At 41.1% G+C, this 27,001-nt stretch overlaps 1 protein-coding gene across 1 annotated transcript in view; it reads right to left on the reverse strand.

Moving 5' to 3' along the window:
• clvs2 (clavesin 2) overlaps window positions 1-27,001 on the reverse strand; it is a 59,682-nt gene that overhangs the window by 24,183 nt on the left and 8,498 nt on the right. The window lies entirely within an intron of this gene.

Consider the following 27,001-nt stretch of genomic DNA (forward strand, 5'->3'; position numbering starts at 1 on the left):
TTCAAATCTATAGAAAATAAAGCATACTATGCGTGCATGCAACGACTTGGACCAATTCAAACATAGGCTGATAAATGACAAACAATATTAGTGCCACACAAGTGCCGGGTGATAGCCATCTCCAATGTTACATTGAAACCAACTACCATCGACATTCAATGTTGAGTTCCCCAGTGTCAATATCCTGAGGGTTATTGTCAACCAGAAACATAACTGGACAATCATAAAAGCAGATCAGAGGGTAGTTATTCTTGGCTTATAACTCACCTCCAGACAGTCCAACGTCGTACCACCACAAACTTTCAGTGTGTTGTTACACTGAGTCTGGACGAGTACACCTTCAACGCCGTTCATGACAAAGCAACCCATTTTATTGGGACTCCATCAACCACCCTAATGATCTAGTGCAAAGTGGCTGTAGTATATACCATCGACAACACTTTGTAGTTACATGCTCAGGCCACTCTGACAGCATCTCCCAAACCCGTAATAGATGCACAGGAACACCAACCTTTGCAGATTCCCCGCAAAATCACAATCCATCTTGACATGGAAATATATCGTTGAACTTTCATCGTAACAAGTTCAAATTTCAGCAAATCCTTGTGCCAAAAGCATTGCTGGTTTACCCAGGGCCGTTTTTACAACATTATGGGCCCCCGGGCAAAGCAGTGTACTGGGGCCCCTACCTTTACTCTCCCCCACCCCCCTTTCCCTACCAGCCCCCCTGGTCGTGCCGGCGAAAAGCACTTACCGAAAAACACTTAGCGATGGACTTAGGGTGCTACATTGTTGCGAAAAGCACTTACAGATCGCTGTGAGAAGCACAGTGACCGAAAATGTTGCGAAAAAAGCACTTATTGAACCTACATTTTTAAAGTAGTATTTATTTATTGCAAGTCACTTAACATACACAGATCAGCATGGGGCCCCTATGCTCGTGGGCCCCCGGGCAAGTGCCCATCAGGCCCATGCGTTAAGACGGCCCTGGGTTTACCTTCACCAGAATGACTGCAGCATTTTATTTCTCAAGGGCAATTAGCGATGAGATATAAAAACCCGTGTGCCAACAATGACTACATCCTTAAAGATGAATAGAAAATAAAAAAGCTTATTGGGAAGATAAAAAAGTACATAAAGAAATTGATTTCAAGTAGAAGCTTGCAACACAGTGAAAGTCTTCAAAATCATTGTCAATTGTAAATCACAGTAAAATAATGTTGTTCTTTCCTGAAAATTAAATTAAATTAAACCACTGCATGGTTTGCGAACAGTTCTATCCAAGACCGCAAGATATTGTGGACAATTGTGGAAACAGCCCAGACCATCATGCAAACCAACCTTCCTTCAATTGACCTCATCTACACTTCACGCTGCCTCGGCAAGGCCAAGAGCATTATCAAGGATGAGTCTCACCTGGGACACTCCCTCTTCTCCCCTTTCCCATCAGCCAAGAGACACAGAAGTGTGAAAATGCATACCTCCAGATTCAGGGACAGTTTCTTCCCAGCTGTTGTCAGGCAACTGAACCATCCTATCACCAACTAGAGAATGATCCTGAGCTGCCATCTACCTCATTGAAGATCCTTGAACTATCTTTAATTGGACTTTACCTTTCACTAAATGTTATTCCCTTTATCCTGCATCTGTATACTGTGGACGGCTTCATTGTAATCATATATAGCCTATCCGGTGACTGGATAGCACAAAACAAAAAAAGCTTTTCACTGTACCTCACTCAGTACATGTGACAATAAACTAAACTAAACTATTTCAATCATCATGCACCAGTTATGATATTGCATATGCTATAAACCTGAAATAAAGCCACAACAGAGACTTAGTAGAGGCCTGTAGGCAAGGTACAAGGAGAAGGACATTGTATGTAGTGAGATCATTGTGGAGTATACTCATTGGCTGGGGCATTTTGAGATCAGGAAGGAAGTGACATTGAGTCTCTTAAAAAGCATTAACATGGATAAGTCCACACATCTGATTGCATCTATCCTAGGTTATTAAGAGAGCAAGAGAGGAGATTGCTGGGACCATGATGAGGATCTTTGTATCATCTCTAGCCATTGGAAAGGACCTGGAGAGTAGGCAATGTTGTTCCATTGTTTAAGAAGGAACGTGATAATCCACGATATTATAGGCCTGTGGTAGTGAAACCATTGAAGAGGATTCTTGGATATAGGATTTACACACATCTAGAAAAGAATGCGTTAAAACGAATCAACCAATTTAGTCGGGGCAGGTCCTGTCTTACAAAATTGATTGAGTTGTTTAAGTAGGCGACAAAGGTGATTGCTGAGAGTAGGGCAGTGGATGTTGTCTAGGTGTACTTTAATAAAGAATTTAACAAGTCCCACATGGTAGGCTGATCCAGAGAATTAAAAAGCATGACTTTCAGCGTGACTCGGTAGTTTGGATTCAGAACTGCCGTACCCACAGAAGGGTACTACAAGAGGGTCGTGATGGAAGGATGTTAGTCAGGCTGGATATATATGATGTTCAGCAGGGATATGTGCTGGCATCTCTTTTGGTGATACATGTAAATGATTTGGATGAAAATGTAGCTGGGTTGGTTAATAAGTTTGCAGATGTAACAACAATTGGTGGAATTGTGGACAGCAAAGAATGGTATAAAAGGGTCCAGCATATAGATCAGTTACAGAAAATGACAGGAGAATGGCAGATGCAGTTTAATCTGGGCAAGCATGAGGTGTTGCAATTTGGGAGGTCAAATGTAAGAAGAAAGTATACGGTTAATGGAAGGACCCTTAACAGCATTGATGTACTTAGGGATCTTGGGTTTCAAGTTCATTATTAGCAACACAAGTAGATAGAGTGATTCTTTAAAAAAGGTATATGGTACCCTTGCCTCCATCAGTCATGGCATTGAGTATAAGAGTCAGGAAGTCATTTTGCAGCTTTATAAAAACTTTGATTCATTCGCATTTGGAGAATCATGTGCATTTTTGGTCACCCCATTACAGGAAGGATGTGGAAGCTTTAGAAAGGGTGCAGAAGAAGTTTACCAGGATGCTGCCTGGATTAGAAGGTATTAGCTATAAGGAGAGTTTGGATAAACTTGGATTGTTTTCTGGAGTGTTGGACATTAGGGGGCAACATGATAATAATATGAGTCTATTTCTCACAGTGAAAAGGTCAAATACTTGAGTGCATAGCTTTAAGATGAGATGGGAAGTGATGTGCAGGGCAGATTTTTACTCAGATAGTTGTAGGTGACTGGAATGACCTGACAGGAATGGTTGTGGATGTAGATAATCAGTGGCATTTTGGAGGTTTTAGGTAAGCATGTGAACATGCAGCTGATGGAGGGATATGGAGCACTTGCAGGCAGAAGGAGTATAATTAGTATAATTTGGCATACTGTTCAACACAATGGGCTGACAGGCATGTAGGAGTCATTTACGCTTAAATTAGTTACCGTCATTATATTATGGCTATGTTTAATATGCCTACATCTGAGGAGGCTAGCGTAGCCACAGAGATTGGGGGTCAGTTTAGTCTCGGAGGATGGAGAAAATACAGTTTTTTACCATAACAGCCACACAACCACAACCACGCCAAGCACGACCACACGGTAACAACTACATGATCTTTACTGTATTGTTTGAAGAAGAAACAGTTGATAAGAACGAAAAGTTATGAATTACTCCTTTAATTTGTGCTACTTTAATAAAGACCGATTAATCAAAGAACAGCATTTGGAAGATTCGTTTTTGTTATCTCGGAGTGCAGTGTGTGCGTAAGCTATACCTCCATTCCATCCCCGAGCAGCAATGGCTATCAAAGTTGGACTTTGAGAAGGTATAGAAACTGCCATTACAAGGCCCATTTCTGTCGTGTTCTTCTCAAATAACTTGAATGGTTGTCTATGTTGCACAAACATAAAATATTCAAAAGTTGTCTCAAACAATGAATCAAGCGAATAAATATGATAAATAAATAAATTAAAAGGCTTAAATTACAATATGATATATAAATACATTTAAATTAACTCATTCATTTCAAAAGTACCTCTCTTTTTGGGGTAGTTGTAATTATTGGAGTCTCTGTATCTGAATTAGGCCAAACTAAGTTTGACACAAAATGCTGGAGAAACTCAGTGCAGCATGCGGCATCTCAGGAGAGAAGGAATAGGCCACGTTTTGGGTTCGAACCCTTCTTCAGACTGAACGATAGAGGTGAAAGGGTGGAGGCGGGAAAAGACCAGAACAATATCAGGGCCAGCAGCAAATGATATCAGGAAGTGTGGAGTCCATATTGAACTATTGTTGGCTGAGGAAGATGTGGCAATGAGAGAGATACAAGGATGCGATCAGTAGAACTAATAGGACGACTAGGGTGGGGAAGGGGGTCAGAGAGGGGCCTGACCTGCTGAGTTACTGCAGCATTTTGTGTCTGTCTTCAGTAGAAACCAGCATCTGCAGTTTCTTCCTACATATTAGGCCAAGCTAATACAGGTTCAGCAGAGAGGCATCCAGCATCGGAGCACAGCGCATGTGGCAAGGGCAATCAGTGAGTTGGAACTTGAACACGTTTGTGAATGGCTGTATTGGCATCCTGAGGTTTCATAGATTTACTAATCACCTTTAGCAGAAGGCTATTTAAGGCCATTTTAAATCACATTGATCTGAACAAAGCAAAGGTTATAGCTCCCTAGGCAAAGTTTACCTCAAGCTGGCAAGACCCGTGATCAAATGTAAATCTGTTGTGGGAACATAATGATGCTGATATCAATAATTCTACATTCTGTTGCTTTACAGCTAGCAGGTGCTGCCAGAACAGATGTTGCCTTAAATTAGATTTTTATTGTTCATTTCTAAATGTACTTTGCCAAGTTAGGTAAAATCTAAGATTTTAATTGATGGTATGGAAGGAAAAGGTTCACTTTGAGAAAATAGCTGTGATTTATGCCAATCTTTTATTGTTTATTGGCCCTTACACGTAACAATTGCTCTGACAAAGGAAAGCAGATGAGAAAGATGGTAACTTCTGGGAGTTGGACTTGCATAACAGAGATTTATGAGATTAAAAGTTTCCTTCCTGCGATACGTTTGAGACAATCTCAAGCAAGTTTAGTCAGGAGTCTGCTCTCAATCCATAATTTGGAACTAATTAGCTCTGAACTCCAGGGAGGAAGAATACAATAATGAGCAGTGAAACAAGATAATGGAACTCGGAGCAAGCTTATGATATTGCTCCACAGTTTGGCAAATGTAAAACTTTGCAAAATGTTCTATCATAGACATAATATCTCCTTGTATTGTGGAATCATTCACGTGAGCCACAGGATGGCTCAAGTGAGAAATCAAATATATCATACGATGCCTGGCACTCTATTTTACAAATTCTGGTTAAGAAGTATACCTCATCTATACTGTTAACAGAAAAGTTACAGAATATTTTATTTTATAGCATACAAAAGCATCACTTTCCACTGGTGACTAGAGGAATGTTTAGTATTGTTTAATTTAGTATTGTCATGTGTACCAAGGTACGGTGAAAAGCTTTTTGGATGCCTGCTATCCAGTCAGCGAAAAGACTATACATGATTACAATCCATGATTACCGTCCACAGTGTACAGATACAGGGTAAAAAGAACATGTGGTGCAATATCAAGCACAGTGAAATCCAATAAAAGATAGTCCAATGGTCTCCAATGAGGTAGATGGTAGGTCAGGGCCACTCTCTACTTGGTGATAAGATGGTTCAGGTGCCTGATAACAGTTGGAAAGAAACTGTCCCTGAATCTGGAGGTATGTGTTTTCACACTTCTGTACGTGAGGAGAGAAGAGGGAGTGACCGGGGTGAGACTCATCCTTGATTAAGCTGGTGACCTTGCCTAGGATGCGTGGTGTAGATAGAGTTAATGGAAGGGAGGTTGGTTTGTGTGATGGTCTGGGTTACGGATGCTCCAAAATCCTCCCACATCCCAATTGTGTACAGGTTGGTAGGTTAATTGGCCACTATAAATTGCTCCTAGAATGTAGGTGAGTGATAGAATCTGTGGGTTGTTGATAATCGGAACATGGGGAAAATAAAATGAGTTCACATAGGATTTGTGTAAAGAATAGGTGCTTGATGATTGGCATGGACTCAACTGGTGAAAGGGCTTGACTTGATGCTACATCTTTCTCTGACTCTACCTTTGGTAAATAAAGAAGCATATCATCATGCTGCTAATTCATATTCCCCAATTCACATGGTGCCATCCTAAATATTACAAAATTATGCCATATTTCCAAACAAGCATTCACCCATCGTACTGTGCCAACTGCAGTTAACATGGCTTTTACAATTGTATAAAATAAATGGTAAAATAATTAATGTTTCTCAAGCGTTAATGTGATTTGGTAAATGCTCCCAAAATGTCAGTAAGTAAAGTAAAATCATTTGGCAGGTTTTGTACCATCCCCATCTCTTTTTCCAGCTTTCTCTCACCCTGAAGGTGGGATGGGTGAAGAGGATGGGGGAGTGGATGGGGGGAGGGGGGAGAGGGAGGGAGAGAGGGGAGGGGAGGGAGGGGGAGAGGGGATGGGGAAGGGGTGGAGGGGAGGGGGAGGGGAAGGGAGGAGGAGGCTGCACGAATGCAGGAGTGCATTCTTTGTTTTATTTCTTACTAGACCAAGAATGCAGGAAGTATTCAGCATATTAGGAAGCATTCTTATGATGGAGAAAGAAACTTAGTGTCCCAGGACAGTAACCTCTCAGATCATCAAATGTTCTCTGCACAGATGCTATTTGCCTGATTAATGCTACAGCAGCAACCTCTTCCTCAACAACAAAATAGGAACCAATCATTAATTTCAAAAAGGGGAAGTAGGGAGACCATGTGTCAGTTTTCATTAGTGGGTTGGCATTGGAGAGAGTTATAGACAATAGACAATAGACAATAGGTGCAGGAGTAGGCCATTCAGCCCTTCGAGCCAGCACCGCCATTCAATGCGATCATGGCTGATCACTCTCAATCAGTACCCCGTTCCTGCCTTCTCCCCATACCCCCTCACTCCGCTATCCTTAAGAGCTCTATCCAGCTCTCTCTTGAAAGCATCCAACGAACTGGCCTCCACTTCCTTCTGAGGCAGAGAATTCCACACCTTCACCACTCTCTGACTGAAAAAGTTCTTCCTCACCTCCGTTCTAAATGGCCTACCCCTTATTCTTAAACTGTGGCCCCTTGTTCTGGACTCCCCCAACATTGGGAACATGTTTCCTGCCTCTAATGTGTCCAATCCCCTAATTATCTTATTTTTTTTTTTAGCAGCTTCAAATTCCTGGACGTTAACATCCTGGATGACCGGTTCCAGGCCTAGCACATAGATTAGACCAGAAGACGGTGAGCCAGTACCTTTACATTCTAAGAAGGTTAGATTGAACATATCACTAAATACTCTCACATTGTATACGCACGCATTGTAGAAAGTAACTTGACTGATTGCATCATGGACTGGTACAAGATTTTCCAACACAAAGAAACACAAGAGGCTACAGGGAATGGTAGACTCATTCCAATCCATCCTGGGCACGGTCTACCGCACAATTGAAAGCATCTACATGGGGTGCTGCCTCAAGCAGGTGGCATCTATCATCAAAGTTCTCCACCATCCTGGCCATGCCCTCCTCTTGCTACAACTGTTGGGCAGGAGGCACAGAAGCCCGATGTACCACACCATTAGGTTCAGGGAAAGCAACTTTCCCTCAAATATCAGGTTCTTGAACCAACCTGCACAAACCCTAATCCCACCATGGTAGTGGAACACACCACGTACCATCTCTTGCACTGCCAAGGACTTTTTTTCTAATTGTGTATTTTGCACTAATATTTGACTCTGTTTTGCACAGCCTTATTCTTTTCATTGATTTGTATAATTTATGTGTAAGCCAAGTATATGTTTTTTTTGTGTGTCTTCTAAGTGCCCATGATACTGCTGCAAGCAAGATTTTCATTGTGCTTGAACCTCAATGTATTTGTGCATATGACAATAAACTCGACTTGACTTGACTTCACAATATGGTCATAAATATAGGCTCTAAAGTCAGTAGGCACTGAATTAAAACTCGGCAGTTAGAGCATTGAGCTATGAAAACAAAATGGCTACGACTGGAAATCCGACTGTGCATCTTATTTGTCTACACACGGCATTTCATGTCACCGTGTGGTTAGCTTTTTCATCAGCCGGTAAGGAGGTTTTGAAGTTTGTATTTTTACATCTAAAATGTGTAAGTTTATTGACCATTTCTTTGCACCTAGAATTCCATTGTTATGATTGAAACAGTGTTTTACCACTTGGAATGCTCTTCAAAAATGTGATTTTACAATATATTAAAATATTATCACACATGACATAAATGGGGGAAGAGATGAAAACTGAAGCCTATTTGCTTAGAATGTTATGGGAAGGGAAGTACAAAATTAAGTGTCAGATCAAAGGAGAAGGTGGAATTAGAGATGTCAAAGGCTAGCAAGGTTTTCCCTCAAAATAATATCTCTCATCAACCAAGGACACTGCAGTTCCAGAAGGGTGATCGAAGCAATTACCAGAAGTTGTGCCTCATTGCAGCATTAACAGATTGATCCCCTTGATGGCAATGAGTACCTGTAGCCTCAGCTTGCAAACATAACAGAGAAAAGAGAAAGGAAAGGCTATCAATCGAGTTACAGTGTGGAAACAGGCCTTTCGGTCCAACTTGCCCCCACCGATCAACTTGTTCCATCTACACTGGTTCCACGCCTGCTTTTGGTCAATATTCCTCTAAACCTGTCCTATCTATCCATGTGTAGGAAGGAACTACAGATGCTGGTTTACACCGAAGATAGACACAAAATAGTGAAGTTAATGAAGTCCGTGAGTTCTACATGGGTGTAGGAGGTAGCCCCGATGCAGTCGTCAATGTAACGGAGATAGAGTTCGGGGATAGGGCCAGTGTACACCTGGAACAGGGATCGTTCAACGTACCATACAAAGGTACAAAGAGGCAGGCATAGCTGGGGCCCATAGGAGTGCCCATGGCTACACCTTGGATTTGGAGGAAGTGGGAGGAGTCAAAGGAGAAGTTATTAAGAGTGTGGACCAGCTCCGCATGGCGGAAGAGAGTGTTGGTGGAGGGAAATTGACTGGTTCTGCGGTCGAGGGAGGGCTTTAAGACCTTCCTGCTGGGGGACGGAGGTGTAGAGTGACTGAACATCCATAGTAAAGTTAATGAAGTCTGTAATAAAAGTTCCTTCTATCCAGAGATGCTGCCCGTCCCGCTGAGCTACTCCAGCATTTTGTGTCTATCTATCTATCCGTGTACCTGTCTAATTGATCCTTAAACATTACGATAGTCCCTAAATCAACGACCTCCTCCAGCAGTTTGTTCCATACACCCACCACCCTTTGTGTGAAAAATTACCCCTCAGATTCCTATAAAACCTTTCCCCCTTCACCTTGAACCTATGTCCTCTATTTCTCGATTCCCCTACTCCTGTCAGCTGTAATACAAAGGCTATAATCTCTCCAACGCAAGTAAAGAAAATTCACCACTGAAAGGAATCCAAACTTTTGATATGTTAGATTTCCATGGTCAGGACGGCTGCACAACTATGATAATTCAATTATTAACCCATTATAATTGACAGGAGGAGACACCATTCCTTCATTAACTTTTGCCCCACAGAGTCAGTGCATTTTCAAATCAATTTATCAACTGCTGGGAATTGATTTAAGTTTATTTCCATCCAAGAGGATTATGTTAAGGTTAAATTCCATTCTGTAAAGTGGCCCTTCTGAGAAACATTAACGATATTTTAGGAAAGGATTTTCTAATCCCTATCCTTTAAGCTCAAGAGTCCCTCAAAGCTCCAAGCAGTACTGGGAAATACCCTGTGGGAGAATTGTTGATTATTATTGATTATAACATTGGGAGGAGGAAGGGGGCAGAGTGCCAAGAAAACCACCTCTTATTTGAAATAGAACATTTGAAATGTCATGACCTATAAGCTACAGAACAAGAACAGCAATAAGAATCGGCCAAAAACAGTGCTTTCCTTGGCTAGTATGGACGTGATGGGCTGAATGACCTCCTTCCATACCAAAGATTTCTAGGGATCGGTGGCAGACGGATAAGCTTTTTCTGAAACCGGAACTAATATGCCACCTAATGCTGACCCTAATGCATAATCTTTGACTTCAGCCTATGGGCAGCTGTTCGGCAAGACACTGACAGTAGAATTGGGTCAAATAATATGCTGCACTCGGTCACCGTGGCTCATCTTTGTCTGCTCAGCCATCTGTTCAGGCCACTTTTCCTGCTGAAATTCACCACATTTCCTTTTCCCAGTTGACACAGTCAGTAGTGTCAGTACAGTGTGCAACCTGATACCAATGACCGGAGGATTAAGTAACCATGGTAATTGCACTTTAATGAGGAGTAAACAGATGAATGAACTGAGTCAAGCAGAACTAGCCAGAATACTTAATACTATGAGTGGTGGCCCTTTGGTGCTGACAATTATGACTATGCATAATGTCTAAATGTATAAGTCGGTGATTGGAAAAAGATATTAAGACTTTACTATATTGTAGATATATTAATTTAAGGATTAAATATAATGCAAAAATGTAAAATATATACAATTAAGTTAACAGTTAAAAATTAACAATATCAGACACCCAATATGAAAATTAAAAATATATATTCTCCCTCCGCAATGTGGCTTTACCTTTCTGTTCCATTCTTTACTCTCCTGTCTACAACTGCCAGTTCTTAAAGGAATTGTTGCCATGACAACTTTGACCTCTCCCCTACCACAGACATCCCCTCTGCATTCTCCACTCTTCCCCCACCTCTCTGGCAACTAATACACTTGTTCACTCACTTTTGAGGTTCGGATGGAAAGTCTTTAAGTTAGAAATGTTGGCTCTGCTCCTTTCTCCACTTAAGATGCTGTTTGATCTGATGAGTCCTTTATCATTTTCTTTTGTAGAATAAAATTTGTAATGATAATTGTAATTGTAACTGGGTTCAATTTTAGCTACCCTAATGTAGGGAAGATGCCACTCAGCTGCAAAGACTGCAGAGAAGATTTCTGAGGATGTTGCCAGGACTCGAGGGCTTGTGATATAAGGAGAGGTTATGTAGGCTCAGACTTTGTTCCTTCGAGTTCATTAAAGTATTCTTGTAGAGGTGTATTAAATCATGAGGGGAATCGATAGTGTGAATGCACAGATTCTTTTTCCTAGGGTAGGGGAATCAAATACTAGTGCATAGATTTAAGGATGAGAGGGAAAGATTTAATAGGAACCAGAGGGGTAACATTTCCCCACAGAGGGTGATGGGTATATGGAACGAGCTGGTGGGTCTGGCCTACGGCACCCTCAAGGTCGGCTGCAGGATGTGCCCCAGGGCCACAAAGGTAGACGGCCGCAGAGTTGGTTCACTGGTCAACCCAGACATCCAAAGAAGGCGATGGCTGGAGGCCCTGCAGCAGCCTGGGGCTTGCCTGAATCAGGCGCCGCTCATAAGACCTAGAACATGGATTGGACTTTGAAAATGGCTCCAAAACCCTGGTGCCTCTTGCATGCGGTCTCAGTGGACTATTACTGTACACTTTGCTAATCGGAGATTGTGCTTATGTGTGGCAGTACTTTACTGAGCTGTATGTAAGAAAATCATTTCACTGTGCGTTTGCATATGTGACAATAATGCACCATTGAACCATCTCATGAGCATAATGAACCAGTTTTGCGGTGAAACACAGACTGTCACCCACATAGTAGCTGATATTTCAACACATAATTGACTGTAAGTTTTAAATTTTAGTATAGCAATGAAAATTCTGAAACATGGTTAACTATTCATTTCATTTTACAAGAGTACAGATGGACTTCTCATTGAACCCAGTGCCTTTCTTTAATTAATTCGCTAAATTACTGGAATTTAACAAATAAATTATATTATGAAACAGAATATCTTGCAGGGTGTCAAGCCATCATTTCTATCATGTATTGGCTATTTCTGACATGTTCTACACTAAAACATTATCAACAATACATAGCCATTGGTTGCATGCTGAAAAGTCTAAAATTGGTACCAACTGATATCACATGTTACATCTTCAGTTAAAGAAAACAAAGATGCATCTAATTACTGGTAGTTAAACTTTACAGAAGAATGATCAAATTATGACACCTTTTTTGTTATAATTTAAAATAATTTAATTCAATACCTAAATATATGAAAGGGAAGTGATGTTTGACAATCCTATTAGTGAGTTTTTTGATGTTGTAACAAGCAAAATAGGTAAGAACAAACTGATGCATGTATATATTTGGACTTAACAGTGGATATGAAATTAAATAAGAGCACACGGTATAGCGGATGACATTATTGACATTGACTGGTGATGGTGAACAGACAAAAAAACAGAGAGGTAGAATAAATGGATCATTTTAGCGTGGGAGAATGTAACTGGTGAGGCTACAGGGATCACGATTGAAACCCTGACTGTTTGAAATCTACATCAATAATTGGGTGTGAGGATCAAATGGAATTTTTTGAGGATGTAACTAGGAAAATTGACAAGGGAGAGTCAGTGGATGTGGTGTACCTCGACTTTCAGAAAGCTTTCGACATGGTCCCACATAGGAGATTAGTGGGCAAAATTAGGGCACATGGTATCGGGGGTAGGGTACTGACATGGATAGAAAATTGGTTGACAGACAGAAAGCAAAGAGTGGGGATAAATGGGTCCCTTTCGGAATGGCAGGCAGTGACCAGTGGGGTACCGCAAGGTTCGGTGCTGAGACCCCAGCTATTTACGATATACATTAATGACTTAGACGAAGGGATTAAAAGTACCATTAGCAAATTTGCAGATGATACTAAGTTGGGGGGTAGTGTGAATTGTGAGGAAGATGCAATAAGGCTGCAGGGTGACTTGGACAGGTTGTGTGAGTGGGCGGATACATGGCAGATGCAGTTTAATGTAGATAAGTGTGAGGTTATTCACTTTGGAAGTAAGAATAGAAAGGCAGATTATTATCTGAATGGTGTCAAGTTAGGAGGAGGGGGAGTTCAACGAGATCTGGGTGTCCTAGTGCATCAGTCAATGAAAGGAAGCATGCAGGTACAGCAGGCAGTGAAGAAAGCCAATGGAATGTTGGCCTTCGTAACAAGAGGAGTTGAGTATAGGAGCAAAGAGGTCCTTCTACAGTTGTACCGGGCCCTGGTGAGACCGCACCTGGAGTACTGTGTGCAGTTTTGGTCTCCAAATTTGAGGAAGGATATTCTTGCTATGGAGGGCGTGCAGCGTAGGTTCACTAGGTTAATTCCCGGAATGGCGGGACTGTCGTATGTTGAAAGGCTGGAGCGATTGGGCTTGTATACACTGGAATTTAGAAGGATGAGGGGGGATCTTATTGAAACATATAAGATAATTAGGGGATTGGACACATTAGAGGCAGATAACATGTTCCCAATGTTGGGGGAGTCCAGAACAAGGGGCCACAGTTTAAGAATAAGGGGTAGGCCATTTAGAACGGAGATGAGGAAGAACTTTTTCAGTCAGAGGGTGGTGAAGGTGTGGAATTCTCTGCCTCAGAAGGCAGTGGAGGCCAGTTCGTTGGATGCTTTCAAGAGAGAGCTGGATAGAGCTCTTAAGGATAGCGGAGTGAGGGGGTATGGGGAGAAGGCAGGAACGGGGTACTGATTGAGAGTGATCAGCCATGATCGCATTGAATGGCGGTGCTGGCTCGAAGGGCTGAATGGCCTACTCCTGCACCTATTGTCTATTGTCTATTGTAATTTATTCAGCAATATATATACCCGATACAAAGCTGGGTTGCTGATGCAAGTTATGAAGAGGATGTAGGGAGCTTTTAAAGAAATTTGTAAGAAACTGCAAGATGTAGTTGGTAGTGTTCTATTACTGAGATAGCATTTTGAACTGGCATGGACTTGTTACTAATTGTGGTTTTGCACTAATATCTTGCTCTGCACAATCTTTTATTTTCACTGTCTGGTATCTATATACAATGTATACACAATTTTATATTCTGTATGTCGTCTGAGTAACCTGCCTGTGAATCTGCTGCAAGTAAGCTCTTATTTCTACCTGCACCTCACTATACTTGTGCGTGTAACAATGGCAGATTACCTGTTTAAGATGGGTGCAAGGATTTGACTGTAACGCCTGCAGCATCTTTGGCTGGCAGATGCAAAAGACATTTCAGAAATAGATTTTTTTTAATGACTCTCACATACTGCAGTTCATTGTTTGGCAATGAATAATACCAGGCATAACAGCCATTTAAAAAAAAATCCCTTTCCTTTCTTTTCCAATAAAATGCTGAGCAGGAAGAACATACGTCATTTCCAGTGACCAATATTACTAAGATACAAAGGACAGAAATGCATATCCTGCATTCGCTTTACTTGGAATAAACCTCATTATACTGAACTGTTCGGCAACTCAAATGCCCAGAGAGTAGTAGACACTGCCCGGTCCATCACAGGCTTTGACCTCTCCACCATCGAAGTGATCCACAAAAGATGCTGCCTCAGAAAGGCAACCAATATCATCAAAGACCCCCATCAACTTGACCATGCTCTCATTCAGAAGGAATATATAGGAGCCTGAAAACTGTGACCACCAGGTTCAAGTATAGCTTCTTCCCAGCAACCATCACATTTTGTGTCTATCATCAGGCTCCTGTTGCATACAACACCAACCTCAGTAATTATGATCTTCTATGGACTTTGGCTCCACAATAGACCTCGATTTTTGCATTATAATGGATACCTAATATTACGTTAATTTATTGTATTTAAGATTATTATATATCATCTGTGTTAATTGGATTTACAGGCCTGTTAAGTTGCAGCAAGTTAGAATGTAATTGTTCCATTGTCAATACCGATGACAGTTAATCACTCTTGACACTTGACCTCTAACCTTGATTCTTGACTCTCTTGGATATATTGGAGAAAATGATGTTGCCTCCTAAATGAAAGTCACTTTAGGGGCTATGGCAATGACATTGTGTAGTTGTCGGGTACCAATGATATGGTTTCCCATCCAGCTTTTGCCTCCAAGCCAGACTGGATCCATACAAAATCAATTGGAATTTGGTTGAAGTACTCACATTATGTTTATATAACACTGCCGAATGCCACTCAGGAATGTTCTACAACAGTGCCACCTAGCATCTGGAGAAGTAAAATGTAAACATTATGGTAGATACAAAAGGCTGCATAAATATCCAAGGGAAACATGCTTCTAAGTGTAACATCACTGTGTGATGTAAGATCGGATAAAAATGGTTACTTCAGAAGTGAAATAAACAAGAAATGAATGTGTGATTAAAGAATAGGGCAGAGACCCGGGTTCGATCCCAACTACGGGTGCTGTCTGTACGGAGTTTGTACGTTCTCCCCGTGACCGTGTGGGTTTTCTCCGAGATCTTCGGTCTCCTCCCACACTCCAAAGACGTACAGGTATGTAGGTTAATTGGCTTGGTGCATGTGTACAATTGTCCATAGTGTGTGTATGATGGTGTTAATGTGCGGGGATATCACTGGTCGGCGTGGACTCAGTGGGCCACACTTGCGTATTTGTTGATCAATGTATTACTGAGTTCTTATATTCAAACGTGTAAAGAAAACTACCAATGTGAGTATTCAAACTCGACACCTCCAGCATCTCTGCACCTCCAGTTGAGACACAGCAGCATCACCTCTGGAGGAGGGTGCAATTACAATACACCATTCATGTTGATAATTCCAGTAAAAATAAGCGATTACAAACTATTATCTACCATACAAATTTACTTTACTACTGATAAATCATGTAAAAATGTATATCTGATCTATCCCCATTTTAAAAATCACACCTATGATCTTATCTGTTATGTATTTATTTTGTATATATTACAACATGGTAGCATGGTGATCTGCTACTAATCTGGAGTCAATGATTTTATAGGCTAGACATTGAGGAATTTAAATTCCAGCGATTAAATAAAAAACAAATTAAAAAGCAGATAAAAATAATAATGATAATGAAACCATCAGAGGTCATAAAATCTACTAATGTTATTTGAGGAAGGAAACGTACTATTTTAACTCTCTTTGGCTTATACATTGACTTATAAGTCAGTCAAGGACAATTCGGGTGGCAATCAATATGGATTTCTCTAGCAATAACCCATATCACATGAATATTTTTTAAAGCGTTATCCTTTGATACTGCATATGATACATTGGAGATTATATTTCCTCTTTGATTTAACTTGATTAACTGAGAGTTATTTCTCTCTCTGATTTTCTTCTGCTCTCTAATTACTTTCCTTATGCTTATCTATACTTAAATGTATTCTCTTTCCATTTTAATTCTTTACTTCTTCCGTGTATGAGATGTACAGAGGAACTTTCAGCACTGTTAAATATCACTGGGAAAATTGCTTCCCGGCCTCTCCACATCTTTCCCAATTACACACAACTTCTCCCACTTACTTAATCCCATTATGTGCCCATGCTATTCACCTTTGATCCACTCATTGTGAAATGTGTTTTATTCTGATCTTGCATGGGTTACAGAATTAGAGACCCATTAGCATTTATTGATCAGAAAAATGTGGAAATGGTGCCTCAAATTGAAGTCAAAGGATAAAGGCTGCAGGTCATTAATTCCATGAAAGGTTTTATAAGTGGAAGACACACATTTAAGATGATTGAAAGTACAACCAATGCATAATAAGATTAAAGTCAGCTTTACTTCCCTGGTACAGTTCATTTGTCTTAGGATTCCCCAACCACAGTGCAGGTGATGCATATTATAAAGCGCACTAAAACTTGTAATTATTCCAAACAGACAAAATATACAAAATTAAAAATTTCAATAATGTTTGCAAAAGTTATCATGTCATTATATTTATCTTAGGATTTCCTTCACTGAAATTATTTTCTATCATAATTTAGTTGTTTCTCTATTTCTCAAATATGGATTATTTCTACTGTTGATCTTGCTCTGCCATGTTATTTTAATTATTCATTTTTTCTCATTCCTCTTGCTTTTCCTCCCACAGGCTTTAGCAAAGATGTGATGGCACAGCTAACTGGGGTGAATCACAAAACAGCTGTAAGAAAAGACAGGAACTGCAGAAACTGGGATCATAATAGTGGGAGAAACACAAAATAGGCGAGGAAGGAAAGTGAGTTAAATGCAAATCAAACATGTAGTTGTAAAGGAAGCTCCATCATTTCAACATTTTCAATTCCAACATTTTCTATCCTTGGCCTTGTTTCACTATTAGGTAGATGAAAATAATTAGTTTATCTTTTTCTAAGCTTCAGAAAGCAGATTTTGGACATCAAAATCAGCAGACCCTGCCTAACTACCTGCCCATTCAGTTCTTCTAATGTAAATTGTTTAGTCTTTGTTATTTTTATTCTATTACTTCTCTGCTTCCTTTCAAATGTCTTTCCTGGCCTTCTTAATCCGATTTTCCTCCATCTTCCCTTTGACCTCCACTGTTCATTGCTTTCCTTATCTTTTTCTGATCCTTCACTATCCTGAGCCAAGGAGGTGACCATAGCACAATGAGAGACTTGACAGTTCTCTGAATTTCTCAGCTTGCCTGCATCATGAATGCACAGCCTGCAATCGCAAAATGCAGTCTGTATCTAATCCTGTCAACATGACAGTCGTTGAAACAACTACACACGTTTGACCTTAAGGAATTGCTCAATATCTATGAGACAGTGACAGGACCATATGGAATTATAGGCAGTATTTCCATTACGTTATACTATATTAAAGTCAATCTGACTTATGGTTATGGCTTATGAATATATTTTCTCAGAAAAGTGGTACTAAAAATTGCACGAACCAATTACTGCGAAATAGCACAGTGAATTTAAATTTACATTACTCCCCAGGCATCCCTCCCCCATTATGTGCAGACATTTTTCAAACTGTATTTTGTGAAATTATGGTATTGATCAAATTTTCCACCATGTGATCGCAATCAAATCAATGCACATTTATGACGCAGGAGTGCTTCCATAGATCACATGGTAATAAGTGCAAACAGTGTTAATTTTATGATGACACAAGTAATTGCAGATGCTAGAACATTGAACAGAGCACTGAAAGAACTCAGCAGGTCTGACAGCATGTCTGGCAGGTGTTGGGGGTAGGGTATTGACATGGATAAAGAACTGGTTGGCGCACAGGAAGCAAAGAGTAGGAATTAACGGGTCCTTTCCAGAATGGCAGACAGTGACTAGTGGGGTGCCGCAAGGCTCAGTGATGGGACTCCAGTTATTTACAATATATATTAATGATTTAGACGAGGGAATTAAATGTGACATCTCCAAATTTGCGGATGACACAAAGCTGGGTGGCAGTGTGAGCTGCGATAAGGATGCTATGAGGCTGCAGAGTGACTTGGATAGGTTGGGTGAGTGGGCAGATGCATGTCAGATGCAGTATAATGTGGATAAATGAGAGGTTATCCACTTTGGTGGCAAGAACAGGAAGGCAGATTATTATCTGCATGGTGTAAGATTAGGAAAAGGGGAGGTGCAACGAGGCCTGGGTATGCTTGTACATCAGTCACTGAAAGTAATCATGCAGGTATAGCAGGCAGTGAAGAAAGCTAATGGCTTGGTGGCCTTCATTGGGAGAGGATTTGAGTTTAGGAGCAAGGAGGTCCTACTGCAGTGGTACAGGGCCCTGGTGAGACCGCACCTGGAGTATTGTGTGTAATTTTCGTCTCCTAATTTGAGGAAGAACATTATTGCTATTGAGGGTGTGCAGCGTAAATTCACCAGGTTAATTCCCGGGATGGCGGGACTGACATATGATGAAAGAATGGGTCAACTGGGCTTGTATTCACTGGAATTTAGGAGGATGAGAGGGGATCTTATAGAAACATATAAAATTCTTAAAGGACTGGACAGGCTAGATGCAGGAAAAATGTTCCCGATGTTGGGAGAGTCCAGAACCAGGTGTCACAGTTTAAGAATAAGCAGTAGGCCATTTAGAACTGAGATGAGGAAAAACCTCTTCACCCAGAGAGTTGTGAATCTGTGGAATTCTCTGCCATAGAAGGCAAAGGCCAATTCACTGGATGTTTTCAAGAGAGAGTTAGATTTAGCTCTTAGGGCTAAAGGAATCAAGGGACATGGGGAAAAATCACGAACAGGGTACTGATTTTAGATGATCAGCCATGATCATATTGAATGGTGGTGCTGGCTCGAAGGGCCGATTGGCCTACTCTTGCAACTATTTTTCTATGTTTCTGTTCTATGTTTCTATCTGCAAATCACCCCCACACCCTCACCTGTACCACCTATCATTTGTCAGGCTTTGTTCACCCCCCTCCCCCCCAAATCCAATCAGTCTGAAGAATGTACCCAACCCGAAAGGTTACCTAGCCAATTCCTCCATAAATGTTGCCTGACTTGCTGAGTTCCTCCGGCATTTTGTTTTATAATTTTATTGTCCCTTCCTTCAGTTAACTCATCTTTCTGCTGCATCCCAATCATTCAAAACCAAAAACAATAAAGCAATATGATGAATTATCTACAATTCCGGCAGCTCTAATTGTTTGTCAGGCAATATAAAGCAAGCGCTTCCAGCTATTGAAAACATCGACCTGTAGTCCATTAATCAACAAAAAAAGGGGAAAAAATCTAAGCACAAGAGAGCTTGCCAAGGCAGCTGACAAAGTATATGACACTAGAAAATATACACTAAGCTCCGGAAACTTATCTGTGTGATATCTTTAAAAAAGCAATGATTTTAAAAGATGAAGTAAATCTTGAGAGAAATGTTTCATCTACGTATGTATTCAGGAAACATCATACAACTGTCCATGTGATTGATCTTCAAAATTACATTGCATGCTCTTGAGCAATTCAACAAATTCACTGAAAGAAGTTGAACATAACAAATGCCATGCCATGGACTATGTGGGCAGTCTTTCCTCATCCTGAATCGTGGTGAGATGCAATTAGAAAATTGGGTGGGGTGATTAGACCACGGAGGACTTGTCCAAGTGTCCAGCATGTGCTGTGACCTGGTGATTGTGCGGTGCTGGGACAAGAGAATATGACTCAGCGAGACAGGGATAAATAGCACATAGATGTTAGTGATCACTCGTGGCAGTTAAAATGAGTGTAGACATGGAACCCTATCTGCAGACACTTGGTAAAATTAGACATGGGTTTACTTCTATGAATGACATTAATAGTTATTCAATCAGATTTCACTGTGTTCGATGTTGACAAAAATCAGCCTTTGGTGCTGCTATGCTGTTATGTAAAGTGTCCATTGCCTTATTTTGAGGATTAAACTTAAATCAACAGAATATAAATACTGGAGGCATTCCAAACACATATCAGTTCCAAGTTCTCCTGCACAGGAGCGGTCAAACAAAGTGAAAGCAATCTGCAGCTGGCTGGCTGTGGTGCAGGCAGTTACAATTGCCATGAACCAGTTCTACAGCTCCCCTACTGAGCCCATTCCCATAAAAATGCAAAGGAAGCGAGAGATAGGAAGAGGCCATGGCACAGAGACATAAAAATTGCAGTGAGTGCATATTAGGACAGTTTTCACAATATAACATGGCTGGTAGTGAGACCACAATAAACTGGGTTGCACACCTTGTACTGTCCATGCTGGTAGATACGGTATTGTCAATTCTTTTATATTTTTAATTTCTATGTTTTATGCTGGAGTTCAAAATTAAAGGATATAATATAAGATAGTACCAATGATCAGTTTAGTTTAGTTTGGAGATACAGGGTGAAAATAGGCACTTCAGCTTACCAACTCTGTGCCGACCAGCAATCACTCCGTACATTGGTTCCATCCTACTCTCAAGGGACAATTTATAGAAGCCTACAAACCTGTCCGTCTTTGGAATGTAGTACGTCTTTGGAAACTGGAGCACCTGGAGAAAACCCACGAGGTCACAGGGAGAACATGTAAACTCCGTACCGACAGCACCCATGGTCAGGATCGAACCCGGGTCCCTGGCGCTGTAAGGCAGCAACTCCACCACTGCATCACTGTGCCACCCACTGCAATGCCATTGTGCCAATCGAGAATGTGTAGGAATGTGTAGAAAGGAAATGCAGATGCCGTGTATACCGAAGATAGACACAAAATGCTGGAGTAACTCAGTGAGTTAAGCAGCATCGTTGGAGAAAAAGAACAGGTGATGTTTCAGGTCAGAACCCTATTTCAGACTGAAAGTAGAGGTGGGGGCGGGGGAAAGAAAAAACTGGAGGCAAGAAAAGGCAAATTCAATGAGCAATTCAGGATAAATATTTTCCAGCAAGTGGTTAGATTTTCCGACATGAAATGGTTAAGGTGAACAACTTAGAACCTGACAGGAAAAAGGAATATGAAGCAATTTGCATAAAACAATTCTCCTTAAACAATGACCTTAAATTTATAACATCTAGTTACTTAATCCCGAGCTAGCAGGAGCAAGGGTATGCTGATTGCAAAGTGTGGTTAGATGAATCCCATGTGGAGCATAAATATTGGCTAAGGAAAAATCAGCTGAATGGACTGTATTTGGTTGAAAAAATAAATCAGAATAGTAATTGTCCCTTACATTTGCTTTTTCCATTGCAGCAGATAAAATGAGCGATGCTTAATTTTTTATTTCTTAATTTCACTCGTTGCCAATTATTTTTTAAAAACATGCAATTAAAGAAAATGAGCACAAAGATAATTTTGCTCATTTTACACTTCAGTCAATGAGATTGGGAGAGTATTGCAAAAAAAATGTTATTGGATTTTCAATGTGGCCAAAGCTTAATCAAAAATACCAATGAAGATATTGCACTATAGAATTTTATAACATTGATTCATTATCAAACCTTTCCATGATCTGATATTTGATGGCAACTTTGATCCTGCTTGTAACGTTAGACTGAGCATATTGCTGTTGATTGACCATCCACAAACTAATCAATGAGAGTTCAGTTGACAAATTCAGCTACTCTTAATATGGATGGAATGGCACTTTTAAAATGTGAATCAAATAAACTTCATGCTATTGTGAACGAAGATATATAATCAAACAACACAGAAACAACTCATTTGCCCTGTCATATCCACATCTCCTGTCTGAAAGAACTAAAAGAGCATATCAAATGGGAGCAGGAGTAAAACATTCAGATCCTCAAACCCTCTCTGCCATTTACCACAAGCATCTTCTATATCGCTTACTTTCCATTTTATGCCCACATCCTTTAACTCTTTCAGTCAAGCTTTAATCCATATTAATTTTTTTAGATTCAATAGTAATGTGGTGGCAGTGTTAATATAGTTATAGACATCAATAAATCTAATCCAAAAAAACAAAGTACAAAAGTCTATTTGATTCACAAAGGTCTTTTAATGGGAGGGGGGGTGGGGGTGGGGGTGGGGTTGGGGTAGTGAAGCTGCCGGACAGACCTACAAAAGTGGTTTAAATGTCCTCTAAACTGGCCCAGAAAGCATTTCAGCTCATGGAGAATTATGGATGGAAAAAAAATGCTGGCCTTGCTGATCCTAACCACATCTCAAAAAAATGAATTTATTAAAAATATATTCATTTTTATTTTTAATGTTTTCATAATTTTGAATGTTAATTTGAATTTTTCCCAATTGGTAAAAACACCTCGATAAAACAATCTTCGCTTCATTCCTGAAATTTACGTCTTTTTGATAGAGTTTGGATTGTTTTTTTTCTCTGTGCCATATCAAGATCATACAGCATGAACTCAATTTAATCATTGGTGCAAGAGAGCAAGGATTCTTTTCCTTGGAAAAATGGGGCGGCAAAGTGGCGCAGCGGTAGTGTTGTTGCCTTACAGCACTTACAGCACCAGAGACCCGGGTTTGATCCCGACTTTGGGTGCTGTCTGTACGGAGTTTGTACGTTCTCCCCTTGACTGCGTGGTTTTCTCTGAAATCTTCGGTTTCCTCCCAACTCCAAAGACGTGTAGGTTTGTAGGTTAATTGGCTTGGTATAAATGTAAATTGTCCCTAATGTGTGTTGGATAGTGTTAATGTGCAAGGATCGCTGGTCGGTGTGGACTCGTTGGGCCGAAGGGCCTGTTTCTCTAAGGGCTTGGTAGATCTCTAAAAAAATACTTTTGCCACTGAATATTCGCATTTCCCACTGTCCACCCCAACCACCAAGATCTACTCATTAATATTTGGATTGACCTGTTCTCACTCGAACCTTCCCAAAATGTTCTTAGCCAGTGAGACTTCCAATATCTCTGGCCTCCTACAATGTTATGATAAGGACCAATGCAAGCTTGAGGAACAACCCTTCATCTTCTGTATGTTGCATTCTACTGCTGGTGAATACTGACTTTCTCGGTCTCTATCTTGGGGGAAAAGATAGAAACCAGGTAGACACAAAATGCTGGAGTAACTCAGCGGGTCATGCAGCATCTCGGGAGAGAAGGAATGAGTGACATTTCGGATCGAGACCCTTCTTCAGACAGGTGTCAGGGGAGGGGGCGGGACAAAGATAGAATGTAGTCAGAGACAGGACGACTAGTTGGAGAACTGGGAAGGGGGTGGGGACAGAGAGGGAAAGCAGGGACTATCTGAAGTTAGAGAAGTCAATGTTCATACCGCTGGGGTGTAAACTACCCAAGTGAAATATGAGGTGCTGTTCCTCCAATTTGAGCTGGGCCTCATTCTGACAATGGAGGAGGCCCAAGACAGAACGTTTGGTCTCGCCGATGTAGAGAAGTTGACACCTGGAACAGTGGATACAGTAGATGAGTTTGAAGGAGGTGCAGGTGAACCTCTGGCTCACCTGGGAAGACTGTTTGGGTCCTTGGATGGAGTCGTGGGAGGAGGTAAAGGGACAGGTGTTGCATCTCCTGCGGTTGCAGGGGAAAGAACCTGGGGAGGGGGTGATTTGAGTGGGAAGGGACAGGTTGACCAGGGAGTTTCAGAGAGAACGGTCTCTGCAGAAAGCAGAAAGGGGTGGAGATGGGAAGATGTGGTCAGTAGTTGGATCCCCTTGGAGGTGGCAAAAATGTTGGAGGATTATATGTTGTATGCGATGGCTGATGAGGTAGAAGATGAGGACAAGGGGGACTCTGTCCTTTTAACGAATGGGGGGAGGGGGAGCAAAAGTGGAGCTGTAGGATATTGAGGAGACCCTAGTGAGAGTCTCATCTATAATGGAAGAGGGGAACTCCCGTTTCCTAACGAACGAGAACATCTCCGATGCCCTGGTATGTAACACCTCATCTTGGGGACAGATGCAGTATAGACGGAGGAATTGGGAGTAGGGGATAGAGTCCTTACAGGAAACAGGATGGGAAGAAGTGTAGTCAAGATAGCTATGGGAGTCAGTAGGTTTGTAGTCGATGTTGGTCAATAGTCTGTGATGGAGACGGTGAGATCCACAAACTGTAGGGAGATGTTGGAGATGGTCCAAGTAAATTTGAGAGCAGGATAGAAATTAGTGGTGGTTGATGAAGTCAGTGAGTTATGCATGAGTGCAGGAGGTAGCACCAATGCAGTCGTGAATGTAGCAGAGGTAGAGTTCGGGGATAGGGCCAGTGTATGCCTGGAACAGGGATTGTTCGACGTACCCTACAAAGAGGCAGGCATAGCTGGGGCCCTTGTGAGTGCCCATAGCTATGCCTTCGATTTGGAGGAAGTGGGAGGAGTTGAAGGAGAAGTTGTTGATGTTAAGGACCAGGTCTGCTAGGTGGAGGAGAGTATTGGTAGACGGAAATTGGTTGGTTCTGCGGTCGAGGAAGAAACGGAGGGCTTTAAGACCCACCGGGTGGGGGATGGAGGTGTAAAGTGACTGGACATCCATAGTAAAGATGAGGGAGTGGGAGCCTGGAAAACACAAGTCATTGAGGAGACAGAGAGCATGTGAGGTGTCTTGGACATAGGTAGGGAGGGATTGGACCAGGGGGGATAGGATGAGGTCGAGGTAGGTGGAAATTAATTCGGTGGGACATGAACAGGCAGAAACAATGGGGCTGCCAGGATAGTTCTGTTTGTGGCATTTGGGGAGAAGATAAAATCGGGCCATGCAGGGCCGGGGAACTATAAGGTTGGAGGCTTTAGAGGGCAGAGAGTCGGAAGTTATGAAATCAGTCATGGTGTTTGAAATTAAGGCCTGGTGCTCGTCTATGGGGTTATGGTCCAAGGAGAGGTAGGAGGAGATGTCTGAGAGTTGTCGCCTGGCCTCAGTCCAGTAGAGGTCAGAGCGCCAGACTACCAAGGCACCTCCCTTGATGGCGGGTTTGATTATCAAGTCGGGGTCGCTGCAGAGTGAGCGGAGGGATGTACTTTCAGGGGGGGAGAGGTTAGAGTAACTCAGGGGAGTGAAAAATTTGAGGCAGTTGATGTCCCGTAGAAAACCATAGAAATCAGGTACACTATTTAAAAATACCAACTTAAGGAGGATGAGGCAATTCATTTTCTCTCAGAGGGTCCTTGGTCATTGGAAGTGAAAGCTGAGTGTTTGAATATTTTTGAAGCAGAGGACGACAGTTATTTGAGAAGCAGGAGGGTAAAATGTTATTTTAGCGAGAGAGAAACGCAGGAGGCTACAGTCAAATCAGCCATTATCTTATTGAACTATAACCGAAATCCATGCCAACGTTTTATTCTTTTCAGTTAGTAGCGTGAGTAGAGTTATGGAATAAAATTACCAGTGCATGAGAGAATGACCATTGGTGAACAATGCATTTAAAAGGACATGCGGTACACAGGATTCAAGAAGCTCTGCCGGTGAAATATTTCCTGCACTGTGGCAGATATTAGCTATGACAGTGTTTCTACTGTAATAAAGTCAGCTATTTAAGCATACTGGAGCAAATATGCATGAACATTTTCCCAATGGAAATAATATCTCCAGTGTTTGAATCCACATCCAACCATTAAATAGCCGGGAATATTAAAACAAATATGAACAAACTCCCTTCATTGCTGTATTCCTGCCCTGAAATGTCATCTATCAATGTCCTCCAGAGATCATAATATATTCCTTTATTCGTCCCACACCGGGGTAATTTACCTGGTCCTGGTCCTGCCTGACCTGCTGAGATTCTCTGGCACATTGTGATTTTTTTTTCCTCTTTGTTGATTTGTTATGAAACCATTACTTTCAGAGAAGCTATTACAGCCATGCAGGGCTTCTGTTATATCACAAAATTGATATTATCATCAACTCTCCATACATGCCATCTTACAAAGACAACTGATTTGTACATACGGGAAGAATTGGTTAAAAAAATTGGCTCTGTTACTTCTATCTCTGGCAGGTAGGATTAACACTATGAACATATTGCCCAAGCTACTTTATATGTTTCAGTGAATACCAGTTTTCTTAACTAAAACATTCTTCATTTCTCTGGATAGAAAGCTTTCTTCCTTTATTTGGAATAAAAAGAATCCACGTATACACAAAGCTATACTACAGAGACCTCATCAGCAGGGAGGGCTTGGACTGCCAAACTTTCAGTTCTACTATTGGGCAGCAAATATTAAAAGTATTTCTTATTGGATGGAAAGAAATGTGTTAACCACTGTACCTGACTGGCTAATTCTAGAGAGAGAGTCTTGTAAGAACACCTCATTATTTGCCTTATTATGTTCAGGTCTGCCATATCCAGAGCCTATTACCAAATACACTTCTAACCCAGTTGTTATTAATTCTTTAAAAATATGGAAGCAATTCAGACAATCCTTTGATATCTGTAAAATTCTCAATACTCGCTCCTATTGTAAGGCACCATGCATTCTTGCCACCTTCGACAGATGCTTCATTCAGTGCTTGGCTCAATCATGGGGTCTGTTCATTTAAAGACATGTTTATAAATGGTTTGTTTGCATCTTTTGCACAGATTGTTCAGAAATTCAATATCTCTAGGTCACACTTCTTTAGGTATATGTAAATCCGCAGCTTCATATCTTCTAATATCACT

The sequence above is a fragment of the Rhinoraja longicauda genome, chromosome 5, assembly GCF_053455715.1.
Source record: "Rhinoraja longicauda isolate Sanriku21f chromosome 5, sRhiLon1.1, whole genome shotgun sequence".
In the NCBI taxonomy this organism is placed as follows: Eukaryota; Metazoa; Chordata; class Chondrichthyes; order Rajiformes; family Arhynchobatidae; genus Rhinoraja; species Rhinoraja longicauda.